At 36.4% G+C, this 19,955-nt stretch overlaps 1 protein-coding gene and 1 pseudogene across 3 annotated transcripts in view; one reads left to right on the forward strand and one right to left on the reverse strand.

Annotated features, from left to right (window-relative positions):
- The window catches only part of SYT16 (synaptotagmin 16), a 203,940-nt gene that overhangs the window by 94,613 nt on the left and 89,372 nt on the right, over window positions 1–19,955 (forward strand). The window lies entirely within an intron of this gene.
- LOC118601290 lies at window positions 17,129–17,247 on the reverse strand (annotated as a pseudogene).

Consider the following 19,955-nt stretch of genomic DNA (forward strand, 5'->3'; position numbering starts at 1 on the left):
GAGTAGAATGAATAGACTCTTGGTCATGAGGTAGCATGGAGGTGGATTCGTAGTAATTCGAACTGTCACTAGTTGTGTGACCTTGGAAAATTATGGAACCTTTCTAAACTTCAGTTTCCTTATTTGCATATTGCGATTATCACTACATCCCTTACAGGGTTGATATAGGTGAAATGAATCAATTTTGTATAGATACCAGCATAATGACTATGGTGAAAGTCCTAATAGACTTTTATTCATAGTGGTACAGCATTAACAAACTACCAATCGCAGTAATGGCTTCTAGGAATGACGTTTCACATGGACATATTGTATTCATTACTTATATTGGGAGATTAAATTTGGTGGTATTTTCTTATTATAATGGCTACTGAGAACTAAGGTTATAGCTATTTAAGATATTTCTTTTTTGTCTTGTTTGACATGTTATAGTATTTTAGAGACAATTATGAATTATACTTGCAAATAAGTTGAAGTTTGAAGATAATGTTGAAACAATAACAATAAAACATGAACCAGAAGCTGTTAGCTCAAGAAACACTGCAAAATCCATGTCTCAAAAATTAGAATAGGGTCATAAAGGGAGCTTTAAAAATAGTTTAATCGGGAGAATCTCCAAATTATAATGTCTAAGAAGCAAACATCTTCATTTTGATGTTTCTTCTGTTAAAAGTTTAATTATCATTGATCAAAAGTCTTTGAAAAACATGCTTCTATCCTAGATTTTATCTAACTTTGATATTTGTCTTAATAATCATCCTCAGAGAACTGATTTCTCAGTAAAGTTGTGATGTTCTTAGCATATTTTGACAAATCTAAAGAAATAAGGAAGGCAGCCTGGTGTGGTGGGAAGAAGCTTGGTGTAGACAGCTAGAGCTTAGTTTTGCCACTAATTGGCCAAGATATTTTGAGATGCTCACTTCATCTCTTTGGGCCTTAGTCCTCATTTGCAAATACTTAAGTCTGTACTAGTTTTTTCCAGTTCCTATTGTAGAATCCTGTTTGATTCTTAGAGTTACCATAGCAATTTCTCCTCTAGATATCTATCTATAAATGGAAGAAGGATTAATAAAAATCATTAAAAAGTCAACTCTTAGATTGAACCATATGAAATTGCTACTTTTATAGATCAAAAAATGGCCGAACATAAAAAACCTAATCAATATAATCTAGTAAAAGGGAGGTTCTGAGAAATAAAATAATTCTTTTCATTTGTGTGATAATATCATAGAGGTAGGAGTCACAATTTATTTTATGAATCTACTATGCAAAATAATTTACCTGACAGAAATACCTTGCCTTCCTTTAGGCTATATATTTTTCAAAGTTCGAAGAATTTACACATATTATTCTATCTGGATTTAGGTAAGGGGAGAAATAAATGGAAACTGTTTTTTTCCTAATAACACAGGTAATTAGATAGTTATAATTTATAGCTATCATTTATTTAGCATTTACTATTGCTACGTACCTGCTAAGTATGTTAAATGCATTGTTTGATTTCTTTATGAAAGGTACTCGTGTTGTTCATTGGCAGTGATCACTTTGAGGGAAGGGTGGTTACTTAGAATAAAGAAGCTATTCAATTTTGAGATAAAAAGTTGTTTAATAATAAAAATTCCATAGTAAGATAATAGTTTTTAAACAAGCCTGGTATTGGGGGAGAGCGAGAGAGAGAGAGGGAGGAATTCTTCTCCCCTCCCCCAAAAAGCTTTCTTCATATATCAAAGACAAAATTCAGAAGTCAGAGCTTCATTTTAAGAGGCACAATGTAGAAAGGCCAGAGGATGTGTTATGAGGGCAGTTCCTCCCAGGTGGGGAGGGGAAGAAGAAAGCCCTCCACTGCTGGAAAGCGCAGCCAGTGGCCTGGGAAGATGGCAGAGACAGAGATTCCAAGGGCTTGAGATGTTGCCTGGACCCTGAGAAGGGTCGTGAAGGTGGGGTGGGGTTGAAGTGGTTGTGGAGAGATCAGAATCCAGCATGGCTGGAGGAAGAAGCAGAAAGCAGAGTGTCATGTACTTAGTCTTTGGAATGGTGGCAGGAGACTTTCTCACATGTGTCTCCTGTAGGCCTGGGGCGGCTGCAGTGGATAGAACATACTGGTTGGGTCAGAGGGAGCGAGGACTTGAGAAGACACCCCTACACTTCCTCAGGCGAGTAGTTCCTGTCAAACGGGTTTTAGATGTTTCTTCATGACCATGTGGAGAGGAGAAGACAGCAGAGGAGTAGGAGTCAGTATACCTGCCAGAGAGCTGTTCCAACTTGAAGTGGGATGGTCCCATGTCGGAGGCTGAGGGGTGAACTCTCCAAGGCCCCCTAGAATCAGGGCCAGCCTCATGGGTGTGCAAATTGTGCAATCACACAGAGCCCCATGCTTGGCTCCCTGTGCTTGCTTTAATGCTCTGCTGTTGCAGTCTTGAACTTCTTAATGATTTTTGAACCCAGGGCCCTTCATTTTCATTTTGCCCTGGGTCTTGCAAGTTATATACTATGTTGCCTGGAATGATCACCAAGAGGTACTGTAGGTATGGCCTCTTTACAAGGACTGCTGTAGGGGTAGAGGCTGATTCCTCTGGAGGTTGGGGGAGCCAGTAGGGAGGAACGGGACATCATGGAAAATAAGTGTACACCTACTGCCCATGCTCCCTGAGGTACAGGAGTGGAAATCTCAAAGACTGAGTATTCAAAATAAAATTGACCAACTTTGAGTGGCAAGTTGAAATTTAGTTTCTCCGCATGGAGTGTGGGAAAGGAAAGACAAGAGCACTATGAGACAAGACAAAGAGCACTGTGAGACAATGCAGAGACAGCTTTAGTGTATTTAGGCAAAGCTGGTTCTCTGCTAATGGTCAGCAGTGAGGCTGTGCTGGCTGAAGCTCAGAAGTAAGGTGGTTAAAATTTGACAGTTTTCCCCTACCAGTTGGCGAAAAGGCCCAGCTGACTGGTCCTTCCCCAAGGCAGCCTCCAGCTCTTCACTGGCAGCTAAATGGTTAGTTTCTTGGTCCAGCAGGGGCCTATGACCTGCCCCAGTTTCTTCTGCTTGGGCCATGTTGGCTGCTGTTGTCAAATATTTTTCATTCCATTTCTGCATTTAGGTCACAGTACGTTCAAGTCCAACTTTCCCATTACATAATTCAATAAGTAGGTACTCTTGTCACCTGCATTTTATAAATGAGGAAACCAAGGCTTGAAAGATTAATTCCTTTCCAGGCTATTAAGTGGCAAAGTTGAACTCATACTCAACACTGCATAACTCCAGAAGCCAAGATCTTAACTGCACCATTTTTTCTGTCCACCTAATCTTCCCAACTCAATCCACTATTTCATGCTTTTGAAACTCTGGGATGAAAAAAAAATAGGAGAAAAGAGGGTTTGGTGGACGGCTTGGTTTCCTGGGGCCACCATGCAAATTACCACCCATTTGGTGTCTTCAAGCAACATAAATTTACTTTTCACACAATTCTGAAGACCAAAATTCTAAAACCAAGATCTCAGCAAGTCCACAGCCTCTTCTAGCTTGTGGTGGCCGCTGGCCATCCTTGGCATTCTTTGGCTTGTGGCTACGTCACTCCAATCTCTGCCTCCATTTTCATATTGCCACCTTCTGTGTATATCTGTCCTCTCTGTGCTACTTGTTGTGGAATTTAGGTCTCACCCTGATAATACAGGAATTTAGGTCTCATCCTGATAATACAGGAAGTCTTCTCATCTCAAGGTCTTAACTTAGTTACATCTGCAAAGACGCTTTTCACATTCACAGGCTCTAGCTATTGGGACATGGACATATCTTTTGGGGGACACCATTTAGCCTGGTAAAGGGAGACAGGAGGAGGAAGTGTCACCTGGAAACAGTTTTCAACCATAAAAATGAGGAGAGTTGATGAAGTATTGGATGGATGTAAGATTATCCTTTCTGCATTTTTCCTGAACAGTGGTATTCCACACTCCCCATCTAGGGTTAGAATGATTTATACAAAGAGATATAACAAAAGCTTGTCAGATATTCATGATACACACTGTAATCAGCAGTCCTGGTGCTTTCCAACTCTAAGCCCAGTTGAACTGCACTGGAGCTTAGTCCTGGGAAACTTTTAAAAAACACAGGTGCCCAAATCCCACTTCAAACTAATTTAATCAGAATAGGGAGTGACAGAACAGACTATATGGCTTTATAAAGAATGCCAGGTAAGGTACAGGTATGTTCCAGGTAGAATACCACTGATGGAAAGGGTAGGTTCATTGCTGACTTCCTGTTTTGGGTCAGGAAGGGAGCAGAATGTTAACACTGGCCTAATCCACCTTTGCCTCTGCCCGCGAAGTATCCATCTGGCAGTTCCCCATATATTTTCCTCTCTAATTCAGCTCAGTTCTACCTTGGTCAGCAAGCATGCTTTTTCCACTTCCCACTACCTCATATGTACTATGCCACTACCAGCAGTTTAATTCTACACATGGATTCAAAAAGAAAACAAAAAAGATATTTAGAAAAAGTGTCTACTTTATAAGATTACTCAAAATTGTCAAATCACTACCAAGTCTAATTTATATTCACGATTCTGAGCATTTTACAAATTTTTAGTCTATTTGACCAAAACAGAAGAATTTGGCCATCCTATCTATATAACTCCTAGTATTTTCTGAATGATTCAAACTACATTCCATTTTCCTTTATGCCCAAATAAGAAAGAGCAAAGACAAATTTTACAAAGTGGTGTGAATTGGGATCTGAAATAGATGTAAAAATGACAGTATAAAGTGTACTGGCCAGCACATATGGGTGATTTTACTCTTTTATTCATTTATTTATTTTGGCCCCTTGAGATGGAGAGGGACATCTGGCCATGTGCCCATCTTACGATTGTAAATAATCACCGTTATTGTCTTTAGACTTCATGTTTAGTAGGGTTGATGAATTAAAAACAGGCAGAAAAGGTGTTTATAGGATAACATAAAAGCAATACAACCCATACTCTTCTTTACTGGAGGTTTTGGTTGCTGTCTTTAACACTGTGTTTTTTTTTTTTTACCTATACTCAGAGTCTAGGTTTCTTCATCTTCAGGTCTGTGTGGTGGTTTGGGCTTAGACTACTTGGATGGATTTTAAATGGATCATATATTTTGAAATCAAAGAAAGGCTCAATATCCCTCTCCATTTTTTCCCCCAAAGAGATGATTAAAATCTACAAATGCCATTGAAATGCTTTTATATAATTTATAAACATTTGGAGTATATAATAATTTGTTTTAGAGTTATTGATGGAGTAGTTTTTTGAAAGTTTAAATCTTCTGCTCCCACCTTCTCCTACCTCTGTACTTGTTCATCTCAAAATAACAGAGGGATGAATGTAATAGCCCCTCTATACTTCTCGTGTGACCCTTTCCCAATGGCTCATATGCGAAACAAGATCCAATTTGAAGAGTAGACCTAGAGTGGGAGATATACTTGTTAACAATCTACATTGGAAAGCATCTTCTCTTTTGATTTTAATGCTTAATTTGCATAGAAAACACATTTATCTATGTGTTGTATTAGGTTGAACTCTATGAAATTACTGGATTTGTAGGTTGGAAGTTTCATATGGTTCAATACATGAGATGAAAATTGAGAGTTGAGCAGCTGTAAAAGTTTGAACATTAGGACAAGACTTAGTGTATCTCATTTTGGAGATCTAGTTTTGGTAACTTGATTAAGACACAAATAATTGAGGATATGCTCAGTGGGCCTATAAAAGTATGGCTAATTGAACCCTGTTTGACGGGTATGAATTCCAAAGAACCCTATTGGGAAGTTATTGGTTTGAGAATATTCATTTATCCATTCAGTACTATGTTATGCTACACAGCATGCTAAAGCTAAAAATAAAATGGTGAAAAAGAGACAGAGAAATCACATTTTTGGATGAAAATAGACAAAAACAAAACTGAAAGTAAAGAGGCAAATAAAATAATTATAGATTGTTATAAATGCTATCAGGGTCTAAAATAAAGACTAATTGATAGGATAGGGATATTTACCTTAGATAGAGTTGAACACATCTTGCTCATTGCTGTAGATTTATGTATATATCTACAGCAATGAGTAAGAAAGAGAAAGAGATATTATAACCCTTGCTAATACAGCTCCCGAAGGTCAGTACAAACTTTTCAGTTAGCATACTGTATGAATACACACACACACTCACACAGAGAGAGAGAGAGAGAGGGAGAGGGAGGGAGTAAGGGAGGGTGAGAGAGAGAGAGAGAAATAGGGATGTTATTTTAAAGAATTAGCTTATGTGATTATGGAGGCTAGCAAGTCCAAGATATCCAGGGTGGGCTGTTAGACTAGAGATCCAGGGAAAAATTGATGTTACTGTTGAAGTCTGAAGGTCATCTGTTGGCAGAAGTTCCTCTTGCTCAGGGAAGGTCAGTCTTTGTCTTATTAAGGTCTTTAACTGATTGGATGAGGCCCACCCACATTATGGAGAGCAATCTGCTTTATACAAAGTTACCTATTAATTTCATCCACAAAAAATACACATATAGAAATATCCAAAGTAACGTTTGATTAAATATCTAGGCACTGTGGTCCAGCCAAGTTAACACATAATATTTACCACCATAAGAGATTACTTAATATCTGTGTTTGTGTCCTTTTTTTTTTTTTCCAGTGTATTATGGTAGGGAAGTGGGGAAGGGATCTTTATTTAAAAATAAAACCAACTTTTTATTACAGAAATTTTCAAGCATACAGGAAAGAAGAGAGATAATAATATAATGAACTCCATGTGCCCATCACCTTGCTCTGACAATTATTAAGAAAGATAATTTATTTCTAAATTATATCCTATTATTTCTATTTCTTTGTTTTCCTTTATCAAAGGGAAATAGATCTGTTTCTTTAAAATCTCCATTCTTTCCTTTTTCTTTTTTTGGAAACTTAGATGATGGTTTATAGTCCCTGGCTCAAGAATTTGACCCAGCGAATGAACGTGTTGCACAGCTAGTTAATTCTGGAGATGGGGACATTAGACGAAAGGTTAGGAAGACGGTAAAAGTTATCTGACAGATCTGGGCACATTTACAGCTGGAATATAGGCAGCTCTGCTTTCTGAATTATTTACGTAAGGGTGTTCAGTTAGTTACCTTACAAACACATTCTCCTTGTGGCATTTGAACTTTCTCTGTGATTCTAGGATATTAATAAAAACAAATCTCAAGCTCTCTGTAAGTGTGAATTGCTGTGGAAATGTTTAACACCTAAGTTTGAGAACACCCTAAACATACAGCACTATTAAAAAGCAGCAGAGAGTTTCCTTCATTATTTTTCACTGTACTAATGACTGTATAACATCATGAGTATATATATATTTAACACATATAGTCCTGAGTCTTAATTTTGGGCAGAAACTCTGAGCCTTTTTGTATTTGAAGTAGCCATAGTATAGAATTTTATAGCTAAGCTTTCTAGGTAGATGTCAATAAACCTTAGCAGCTCTTGGCAGACTACATAGAAGCACCCAATAAAGGTTCATTACTTGGTAGACCAGAGTCCTTACTTTATATCTGCAACATGAGTCCCCAGGATGAGTCGAGGAAACTTTAAACACATATCATTTTACTGAAGGGAGTGAAGCGATTTCACCAATTTTATAGGTAGTTCTGAGGGATTTTGATGTAGTGGAGACAAACATGTTATCTCCATTTATAGATGAGGAAATGGCTCATAAGTTTAAAGCTCGTGTATTTGTTTGCACGTGCTACAGAAAGGCATCATTAACAACAGTTGTTCTCTCTGTGATATCTTCCAGAGATGCATCATGTCTGGGTGATACTGTGGGAGGCACAAGTTACATTTATCAGAGAATATTGGGTTTCTGTTTTTCTCTTATCAGCAAGGCAGTAATGCTCATTATACTTTAAACAGACATATGTCTTAAGAAAAATTCAGTTGATGAGCGGGCAGCAGAGGAAAAGGATTATCATTTGAATGGAATAGTTAGTAGCGCAGATCACTGTTTTTTGCACTGAAGTGGGTGTCTATGGGTTTATATGCTTAACTAGCTCTTTCAGTAATCTGTTTTAAACTAATTATTGGAGTAGTAGGTATAAAATCTCATCATTTTTCTTAGCCTGACAGATTAAAGTAAAAGAAACAGCATATAAATGATTATGTGTTTCCATTAAAATATCTACATTCTTCTAAAACCTACTTACAGGAGCAGATGCCTTATTCACAAAAGCTCTCACAATAATTTGAAGCCTGTATTACACCAGACTTTCTGATTGAGGTTTAATGACAAGGTGACAGGTATTATTTGAAGTGTGTGAATTTAGGAATTCCAAAAAACATTTTGAAACTTATTTTCTCAGCTTTTAAACTTTGAATCCTCAAAACAGTTCTTAATACTTACCAATGATTAATGTCAGTTTTATAGAATAAAATTGCTATCTACTTAAAACGACTGCTGTTCCTTCCCCCCCAACCCCCAAGTAAGCATTGATGACAGAGTGGTTAATTTATAGTTGCTGTTCCACAGAAGTGTGGTCTACTTTATATGAGAGAGGATGATAGAGAAAACCTTACTTTTAGGGCATTAACTCTTTAAATGTTTCTGTTAAAATTATCTTGAAGCAAAAACAAATCACGGCCTTATAAGGCACAACATAGAAAGTATGGTGAAGCTCTCAATGTCTTACCTTTACTCTTCAGCAGAAAGCTTTTATTTTTTAAGTTGGTCTTTGATCTTCCCAAATCCCTCCATCATTCTTCTTCCCCTAAACAAGGAATATTTATTAAAGCTGTACTTGGTAGTTCATCATTCTATGTGGGAAAGATGCAGAATCCTTTCACATTTTTATTTTTCCCTTGAGTTGGCTTTATAGTTCAAGACCTAACTGGATAGTTTTAAGAACATGTCAGGGCAAGGGCTCCACCTGGAATTTCTCCAAAGAATCTGAAACTAACTGAAATGTGTATTTTGTGTGGGACTGTGTTTAGAAATGGAATGCCAACATGAAACGTCATTTTCCATAGCAGTTGGAGGGTTTTCCTTTCCATTATCTGCTTCATTGCAGGTAATAAATATGAGAACACTTATACTAGTATTCTTTTTGGAATATAATGTTAGTATTTTGCAACTAGAAAGTAGAATCCCATTCATTATGGGTAATAGTAGTAATTCCTGATTGAACTGAACTGTGCTAATAGAAGACTGTAAAGATATTTGCTGTTCTTCAGCAAGCAAGCTTCGATATGTTTTAGAAATTGGGAGCATTGAAAGAGAAACAGGGGGAAAAAAGTAAAAGATAGGCATTATTGGTTTACAATAGAAATATAACTGCATTTTGATTTAACCAAATAGATACTATTGGTGCCACTATATAGAATTAAAATGGATAATATGTGTAGTAGAATTAGTTAAAAACGTTTAGGTTCACTATCATGTTTAGAAAATAGTACTTTCCAGTTCTTGTGTGAAATTCCCTGCCAGTGGAAAGGGAAATGTAAAAGAGGTGTTTTTGAATGTTCTTCGATTGGGGCCACTTTGGCTGGACAGACCTTAGAGATGTCATGTACCCCCCACCTAGCCTACTTATATCTGAAACCACAGAGATCCCATTAAGGCTGCTGCTTTTGATGGGATCCCAGGGGGATTTGATTATTAATGTTTGCCAGACACAGAAGTATTGACATTGTCATGTTATTAGCTTTATTATTCTAAGAGCTCAGTCATCAAGGACCCCAGGAGATCTTATTTTGACAACCACTAATGAAGAAGATAAAATGTGTAGCAATAGTCATTTTACTAATGAACAATTTTAATACCTGCTTAGTCTGAAGCTTGTGTAAACAAACAAAAGGAAAACATAAGGAAAAATATTGAACACTTGTTAGCATCGATTTAAGGTGAGAGTTCCTACTTAAGACTATTGATGTGTTTGTTCATTCATAGACAGAAGGGGGCCAGTATAAATAAGAAAGTGAGGCCAATCTTGGGACTTGCAGAAACATGTGCAATATTAAGAATTTGTGCTAGAATGGTTTTCTGGCTATAAGTGAAAATTTCATTGGGTGAAAGACTTATATTTACTTCATCACAAACATAGTGGGAACCAAATAAAAACTTGTATAATCATTGGATGCCGGATATCTTTTAAAGAGAGCCTAACCTCTTCGACCAGTGCCATTTATATCAGTGATAGTGGGGGATAAGGGACCTTTATCAGACTCTCAAAAAGATAGGAACATCATCTCCAGGATAAAGCTTATTCATCTAACATTTTGCATACAGTTTTAAATTAATAAAAACCATCTCTGAATCTTATAGAAAGTTAGCTTCTAGTGTTATTTTCGACTGTTTCTCATAACCTTTTATTAATCGTGTGATTCTATTTACATGGAATGCCCAAAAAGGCAAATTATAAAAACAGCAAGTAGATTTAGTGGTTGCCTGAGGCTGCGGTAGAAATGGGGATTAATTGTATATGGTCATGAGAGGTCTTAGTCTGGTGATAAACATGTTCTAATACTGGATTATAATGGTGGTTACACAACTTGATAAACTTACTAAAAATTGTTGAACTGTACACTTAGAGTGGGTGGGTTTTATGACCTGTAAATCATGTCTCAGTAAAACCTTGCTGTTCAAAGTGTATCAATGGATTAGCAGTATCAGCATTATCTGGGAGGTGATTAGAAAAGAAAAACCTTAGGCCCCTCTTCTAACCTCTTAATGAAAAAAAAAAAAGGAAAAAAACCCCCAAAAAGAATAACTGTAAGATAAATAGTCTCCTGAAATATTTTTGTAATGATAATTGTTATCTCGTTTAGCCAGATATACTTTTAAAACATTGTAATAGTAAGTATAGAAGTCAACTTTAACTTATTTTCAGCCAAACTCTTATAAATGTCAAATTTATGATGTTTGAATTAATATAATTTAATTATATTCTCATTCTAAATGAGAATACTAGATATTTTTCCTTGAGATGTAAAAGATTGCATATTATTATAAAAAAGGTCTTCTCATAGATTTCAATTTGGGAAAGGGTATTCAGGTCTTCACTGAAAATTTGGTTTTTAAAATATTAAATTAAAAATGGTAAACACAAAAGACTATGGAAGCATGCAAACTACATTAAAATGTTAAATGAAAAAAAGCAAGATATAATATTATGTGTGTATATTCAAATTTTCAAAATTATCAATTGCCTAGTCTATGCTGGTCACTCAACTTGATACTGACAACGGGGCAAAAACAGAAATTGACCTGCTACCTGATTTCATGGAACCACAAGGTTAGTGAGGAAGATAGATGTTAAAAGAAATAATTACATAAGTCATCAATGAGCTACAATTATAATAAGTGTTAATAAGTTTAAATAAGAGGTACTATGAGAAAATATTTCAGGGGAGGAGGACATAATGGAGTCTGGATTATGGGGGCTGGTTGTCAGGCAAAGCATTCCATCAAGTGAAGTGTAAGTTGAGCTGAAAGGAGATGAATGGGCATTGGACGATGGGAAGGAAGCATGGAATGAGGAGGCTGGTAAAGGAAGTTGCTGAAAAGGAGGAGGTGATATGCTAAACAATAGAGAGCAAATGGAAACCGACTAAAGATAAAAAGGGGTCAAACTTTGCATGGCCTCAGAATCTTATAGAGGATTGGACTTTATCCTAGAAGCAATAGAAAGTAATTTTAAGTTATTTTAAACACTGAATGATTTGATCAAATATGCATCTTAAAAAGACATGAAGGCCATTGTGTGGAAACACTGGGGTAGGAGTTAAATGCAAAAAGATCACTTAAGAAGATGTTGAAGTTGTTCAGGTGGGAAATAATGATGACTTGCTTTTGGGTATTACCTGTGCAGGTGAAAAAAGGCAGGTAGATTAAAGAGTTATTTAGATAGAAAGATGGGTAGGCCTTAATGATGAATTCTAGGTAAAGGATAAGAAGTTGTTAAAGAAAATTCTTAGGTTCCCATATTATAGGATTACAACTCTGCAAACTACAAGGGAAAAAGACAGAAGAAATGTGTAAAAATCAGAGTTGCATGAAGGTGGAGAGATTATAAATGATTCCTCTCTCTTTTTAACCAAATTTTTATAAGGCTGATGTTACTTCCATAATTAATAATAATAAAAAAACTTTAACAAACACTGAATAATTGCTGATATTTAGAGAATTGCTTAATCTATCTCTAGAGAGCTGCAATTACATTTGTTCCATATTTTTTCCTTATTTTTGAGCCTGGTACATTTTCAAATGATACAAATGATGTGTCTGTCTCTTCTCTTGGGACAAAAATCAACGATCTGATAAAGCTCCTAGTCTGAGAGTAATTCCTGTTAATTGTGCCTGCATTTTGTTTTCCTCAATTTTATTACATTATCTTCTAATTGCATTTCTTTGTACTGCAGATGTTATTTGAGATGTCAGAATCTCCTTTGTTCAGGGCCAGTTGATATGTGCCAGTGGCCCTGGAACACAGGTGCACTCTTGTAGGGTGTCTGGTGTGATCACTTTAGCCAGGACGATGCAAAATGAAATTCTTCCTCATTTTGGTTGGGTCTTTAAAAAGCTAAATAGTAATTAAATATAACTCACTTTTAAATTCTCAATGAAAATTTTATTATATGTGAGCCTGAAAATGAGTTTCTGTGCAGGAGCAATGACGGTCTCTTAAGAAAATTGTGTCATTAAAATCATTTTAAATAGTCCCTCTGGAAATGCTGAAGACCTTGTGTGTTTATATAACTACTGAGTATTTGTGGAGCATATTTAAGTCTCTGCCTTGGATGTAATAGATGCTCCATAATATTCAATGAATTTATACAATTCAGAGAATATTTAAAAGGTGCTACTGTTACAATGGCAAAACCTCGAGCAATTTAAAACTTGTTGAGCCAACCCTAGTCTTTTTGAGATCATCATGCTCAAATACAAAGATGTCTGTTGGCTAGAGTTTAAAAAATGTATTTTAAAATAACCATACCTTGACTCAAGCAGTAGTTTAGAATTTTTTTATTACATTTATTTTGGAAAAGTAATTGCAACAATTTTCATTTTTAAAAGAGCTTCATTAGTGAAATAGGCAGTCATGGTAGAGTAGAAACAGAATGATAATAGACCTTGGAGTCAGACAAACTGGGCTTTGAACTCCACATTGCCCACTTATTTAGAAAATGCCTTCATTTTTTTTTTTATTTCTATTGTCTTCACTCTTTTCTTGGCATTTTGTAAAGATTTAGAATAGCAGTTAAAGCAAGAATTTGAAATTTGATAAAGGAGAATTGGAATACTAGTTTCACTCTTTATTAGAGTTATGAACCTAGGGCAAGTCACTTACCCTTTCTGAGCCTCAGTTTTTTCAACTGCAAAATGGGAAGGCTAATATCTTTCACAAAGAGTTTTCATTTATATAACTCGTCAAAAAGAATTTTACACTGTAAAGTATTTGGCAAATGTTAGCTATAATGATAGTATCATTTTTCTGAGGTCTTACACATTAAGAAAAAGATGATAAGACTTTAATATATTTTTGCCTTAATATAATATATAAATAAATATAAATTAATATAAATTTGCCTTTTAAAATGTTGCACATTTTGGTTTAGTAATAATAACTGATATTGAGTGCCTGTTCTGGAATGGGCTCTCTTCTAGGTGTTTTAGAAACACTGTCAGTTGCAAGACAGAGGCTAGTGCTCCCCGTATTATAGATGAAGACATTTAAGTGCCCCAGATACCATAATTTGCCCCATGTTGTGGCATAAGTGAGGGGAAATCCAACACTGAGTCCGATCTGCATGATTATGAAGTCATTGCTGTTTCTTTTCTTCATACTCATTTTCCTCAGTGTCTACTGATAAAAGTATATTTTGATCGCAGGGCAATTTCACCTTTTGCTTTTCATTAACTGCCTCGCCTAAAGCCCAGCAGTAAAAAGTCTATTGAATTTCCCATGTCCCAGCAATGACAATATGGCTGTATTGTGACCATATTGTTGACATAAAGAGTCTTCAGCAGTCCATTTTTATATTTGTTAAGATTCCAGCATTTAGAACACATTTTGGACAAATGCCACAAAAGATATTTTATCTCAATGGTACATATTCCTACCCACATAATAAATTTACTTTCAATAGAAAACACCTATAGACTCTTTTGAACCATGTTAAATATGGATTGCAGCCCATTTTGTAGTTCTTATTTTGACTCTATGCATTATTCATCTTTTTAAGCCTTCTTATTTATACTAGGTAATACAAAATGCCTTTCTTTGAAAGGCATGATAATTGTCATAAAAATTGTAGTATTAATTAGCTTCATGACCACTCTAGGAAGCCAGTAATAAACCCATGTCTAATAGATGGCACAAGGAAGTTAACTGATGGCTGCAAGGAGACACTCAATAAACTTGATATCCTTGACTTTTACTTATGACTGCCCTACAGGTCCTGGCAGAGAAGAAGGAGTAGATTTTCCAAGGTAATTTTTCCTCCCAAAAATGTTGAAGATTAACATACTTTAATAAGCATGAACCTGCGCAAGATTTTGATTTAGGGATTGGTTACCTGGGGACCACATTATTGGGAACATTTTATTTTCTCTCAGAATTTGTCTGACTCTCTCTAGGAGCTGATAATCCTTTAAGAATCACAGAGGCATCATACAGGCTTCCACTTTAGCTTTCACCAAAATAACAATTTTTTAAGGCATAGTTCCTACAATCTGGCATTTCTTCTTAGATTATAGCTTTTCTCCTCCCTCCAAGCATCTGTCATCAGATAGAAAATGAGGGCAAAAAGATTTAACTAACAGCCTTTGAAGGACCATGAGTATTATTATGGAACATTTCTGTTTACAATTATCTAAGGTAGATGATCAAATATGTGATAAAGCATATGACTCAAGAATTTGATCGTTTTCCCACTATAGAAACATCAATCTTTTGTTCAGTCATCTCCTATGTTTAAAATAACCTTAATTAACTTAAATACTTTTGTAACTAAAATATAATTCTAATTAAAACAAAATTTAAAGAAGTATATCCCCTAGGAATATACCAATAATTTTCCCTCCATCTTTATCAATTTTTAATAGTTCTTTATTAGATTATTAGTTTAGTAATTGGAGAGGTTGTAGACTTTCCCTGGACATGTCTGTGGTCAGAGCTTGTATGTTAAACACACACATGCACATTTTTTGTTGTTGGTGTTTTGTTTTAATTCCTCATAGTAATAAATTATTATGAACTATTTTAACTCAAATAATGAACATTCTCAGTTACCACAGACCTTCTATGTATTTTTTCTTTTAATTCAGAGACCTGGACTATCTAGTCTATTTTTCTTTTCTCATGTATTATTATTATTATTATTATTATATTATTATTATTATTATTATTATTATTATTATTATTATTATTATATCAGAAGCCACATTGTCTTTCAGCTGTAGGAAAGCCCCCAAAGAACTGGGTTACCAGGAATATATCTGATATTCCTGGCATGCTCTATCAAGCGAGTTGAAATTTACCTAAGCAGCAAAGATATCTCCATGGTTACTCTGCTAGCTCAGCCGTTTTGGTTTCAGACTGCTTTAGTAAAAATATGAAAGGTCTCTAGAGTTGCTAACTAGATGGTTTTTCAGGTTCTAGCTGTAGGTGCCCTTTCTTTTTTTAGTATTTAGAAATATAGCAACTGGGCATTGTTTCATATATAGACTGAGATTTGGCCTCCTTCCATTCACTCTGAGATTATCCGACAGTGGTTATTGACAAAACTACAGAGCCAATCCCCGAAAAGGCTATTTCCTGCTGAATATATCCAGCCTCAATGTTTCAATGCTTTTCTAGCCCACACTGGTAAATTCTTGGGTTTCAGAGCAGGAAGGAACTGTTAGAGGTCATTTAGTTGGTTAACTTCACTTTACAGATGAAGAAAAGTTAAAGAATCAGGGATATTTAGCTTTAAAATTTTTCATTAATACCATTCATTCATTCATTCAAAAAATATTTATAGAATCCCTACCCTGTGTGAGTCCTGGTGTTATTAAGTATAAACACAGTGCCAGTACTTAGGTTTCGCAATTCATTGAGATAGGAAATTTGACAAATAGTGACCACACAGAGTGAAACCTTATATCATAAAGGCACATTCAGAGCACTTGAAGCCACACCTTTGATTGTAGATGAAAAGTTGAAATAGGGGTTTGCTTGTACAGAATGAGTAAGTATTTACAAGACAGGCTAGGGAGAGATGGCATCCTGGGCAGAGTAAACAGAAATCAAGAAAGAGCAGTCCCCTTAGAAAATGCTGAGTATGTTGGTGTGGCTTTACAGCGATGAGTGGTGAGGAATGGGTGAGTCCCCACTATGGGGTGGAATTATTGGGGGACAGCTCATGCACAGCTGGACATTCAGTCAGGACAAAAGATATGGCTCTGTGAGTTGTGAAAATGTGGAAACAGTTCCAATCTGGTTGATAAATAGCTGCTGATCTGCGGTCCTTCCCACTGCCTTGTTGCACTCCCCATACCTCCTCATACCAGTGATTCAGAAGTTAAAGAGTTGATACCCAACAGGAGGCCCTGAGGACCCCCCTAGCTCAAAGGCCAGTTAGATAGTGCTGATATTTTGGTTTTTTTGAGCATCTGTCTTCTCGCTTGTGATGATTATTAAAATTTTTTTTTGGTGCATCACCTCTCCTGTTTGTCCTAGTAGAGAAGGTAAACTTTATTCTTTAGGGTAGGATTTAAAAATTCAAATGTTTCCAGGGATAAGAGAGGCTACACAGAAATGAGTGAAGCAAGTGGGTATAAAGTACAGAGAAAGGTGAGGACTGAAGTGAATTTGAGGCATTAAAATTAAGTTTCAAAACCTCTGTGTCAGTAAACAGGAATAAATGTTTGCCAGTGCTCAAATTTTGCAATATAAGAAATAGGGAGTTGGGTTTTTTTTTTCTCATTGTTGTTTTTGTTTTTGTTTTTGTTTTTTTTTTAATTACAGGAATGATACAAGATTGATTGATTTATGGATTGATTTTTTAGGTAAGACAACCATTGGTTGACCACACAGATTGCAAGGACCTTGTCTGCTTGCAATCCCTTATTTTTAAATTTATTTTTAAAATTTTTTATGCCTATAGCACCTGGTCTTCCTAGGTGGTCTCTCATCCAAGTACTAACCAGGCCTGACCCTGCTTAGCTTCTGAGATCGGATAGGATTGGGCTTGTTCAGGGTAGCATGGCCATAGACCAAGATTTAAAAAATCGCCATTGGAATTTGATGCATAGAGATTCTGGAAGACAGGGAGATATGAGACTGAGAGCATGGGCTACTCCTAGTTTAAAGACTGGACAAGAAAATGCTTGCTTAAATTTAAAAAATTTGGGTTGCATATGAAAACAAAGCTTTCTCTTTATAATAAAACAATAAAAAGGGTTATTGGATGACTAAGGAAGATATGTCATTTCTGCCTTAAAAAGTTTCAAGTACCTAACGGACAGTGGTAGAGGCTAAACTCAATCATATCTCAGGGAACTTTCTAGGTTGGGGATGCCCTGAAGTATATTAACTTAAGCAAAATATTTTTGGAGAAAATACAAACAAAACAACTATGGTGGTGGGATGGGGTGGGACAAACGCTGAAAGAACTCTTCAGTGTTACCAAGCAGGCAATTTGTGTGGTAACATTCAGATGTTTTCAACAATTCCAATGTACTCATCAATTTAACGAATTTGAGTACATACGATATCCCAGGGACTGTCCTATGCACAGTTTTAAATAAGGTTTGTTAATTCGTTTATTGAGAATTTACTATGTGCTTGGGATTCTTCTAGGTCCTCAAGGTAAGCTAGAGAACAGAACAGCCGATCCCTGACCTCCAGGGAACTTCCATTCTAAGGGAGGAGACAGCTGATAAACCTGATACCAGATCAGGTTATGGTGAGCAAATCTAGGCTTGGGAAGACTAGAGATGGAAACCAAACAGGGAAGGTGATTACTGTACAAAACATAATGGAAGAGAGTCTTTATAGACTCCAGACTAGCAGAACTTGGAGTGGAAGGGGGAAGTGTTGAAGAAATTCACAATCACTAGAATGTTATAAGTCTAGAGTGTTGAACAGTTTTTGTTGCAAAAGTGATGTGCTATGTTTTGATGAGATGAATTTGAGATTTTGGTGAGACACTCAAGTGTAGCTATTCCCTTAGATTATCATTTCTCAGCATTTCTCATTGGCGGGTATCAGAATTACCTATGACACCGGTCTCCAACCTTTTTGGCACCAGGGTCTTGTGCTCCTATGAGAATCTAATGCCCGATGATCTGATGTGGAGCTGAGGTGGTGATGCTAGTGCTGGTGAGCAGCTGCAAATATAGATGAAGCTTTGCTCACTGGCCTGTGGCTCACCTCCTATTGTGTGGCCTGGATCCTACCAGGCCATGGCTGGTACCAGTCCTTGGCCCTGGGGTTGGGGACCCTTAACTTAGGGATCTTGGCAGAAATACAAAGGTCCGGGACTTATTCCTTCAACCAGCCTGGGCCCCTGTGTTCTTTTATTAGCTCACCAGCTTCTGACAGAAAAATTTGAGAACTACCGGCTTAGATAACCGGAGATACAACCTAAAAAGAGGGATGAGCTGAGGGATGGAGATGTATATTTTGGAGTTTAAAAAAAAATATTCATTGAGACTTATAGATGGGTCAATTCTCCCAGCTGATGAGCATAAAGGGGGAGGAGGGGAAACCAGAGGACATGGGTGGTTGCGTATGTGTAGCTGGTGGGAAGATAAGGAAGAGCCTAAAAGACAGACACATGAATTATTCAGCATAAGGGGAAAGTGGAGAGAGATCAGTTTCCCTTTAACTGGAATGTAGGCTCCATGGGGACAGAGACCTCAAGGTTAGCTTATACCTGGCATTGTGCCCAGCACTTAATAGGCACTTAATCAATATTTGTTTATTGAATGAATCAATGCATGCATGAATGGTAATTACAAAAGCCAGAGAGAAATTTTTAGGAGAATATTGGCAGTCATTCAAATGTAGTACCCTGAGGTCAAGAGGGCTGAAACTTACAAGATCGTTGGTAGATTTGGTATAGAGGAAGCTGTTGCTATAAAAGAAATGGTGTAATTAAATATGAGCAGTGAATTTAAGCTCTACTGTCATTCATAACATTTATCCTGAGCTGTTGATGAGAAGCATAAAGACAATAAGATATTTAAATACATATACGCACACAAAACACATACATATGCATATGTATGCACACATATCTGCATATGTTTGTATGCATGTCTATATGTAAAAGTGTAGATATTTAGCTCTTGAATCTTCATTGTGCTCTGTTGCTCTGTTGATGTCTTCTAGCTACCTCCTTCAGGTTGTAAATCTAGTGGGAAGAAGTGTCTCTCAAGAGTCTCACAGGTTGTGAAGGGCTGTCTTGGGGAGGTTGGAATATAGACAAAGGCAATGAGATGCTAGGGATGTATCTCTAGTAAGCTGCATAATCCACTTGCCATCCTCAGTTTTTCAGTGATTGTTTGCTCCCCAAGAATAGATATAATTTCTAGAAATTACATAAAAGTATAAAAATCCTACTTTAAGACGTGTTAAAAGCTTTTTAATTCCAGGCACACATTTCCTTTGAAAGGATAAATCTTTTTGTCATGAAGCAGAGATGCTTATTAGCTAGCTCTCTGGGATCTGCAGGTTCATAGATGAAGCATCCAACCTTTCTTGTATTTTGAAATGTCATATCTAACTGCCTTTTAATGAAGAGCCATTTATTCTTTTCACACTGTTAGGTGTGGTCTATGTGGATAGACCTCTCAGTTCACATGAATAGAGCCGGTTACTGGTAATGGAAGTTTTGCACATGCCTGTGGATGTAAATAGGCACTGAAATAATTTATGTTTATACTGTCACAGTAATTTTTATTTAGCTACCCTAAGAT

Source organism: Rousettus aegyptiacus, unplaced genomic scaffold (genome assembly GCF_014176215.1).
Source record: "Rousettus aegyptiacus isolate mRouAeg1 unplaced genomic scaffold, mRouAeg1.p scaffold_m13_p_3, whole genome shotgun sequence".
In the NCBI taxonomy this organism is placed as follows: Eukaryota; Metazoa; Chordata; class Mammalia; order Chiroptera; family Pteropodidae; genus Rousettus; species Rousettus aegyptiacus.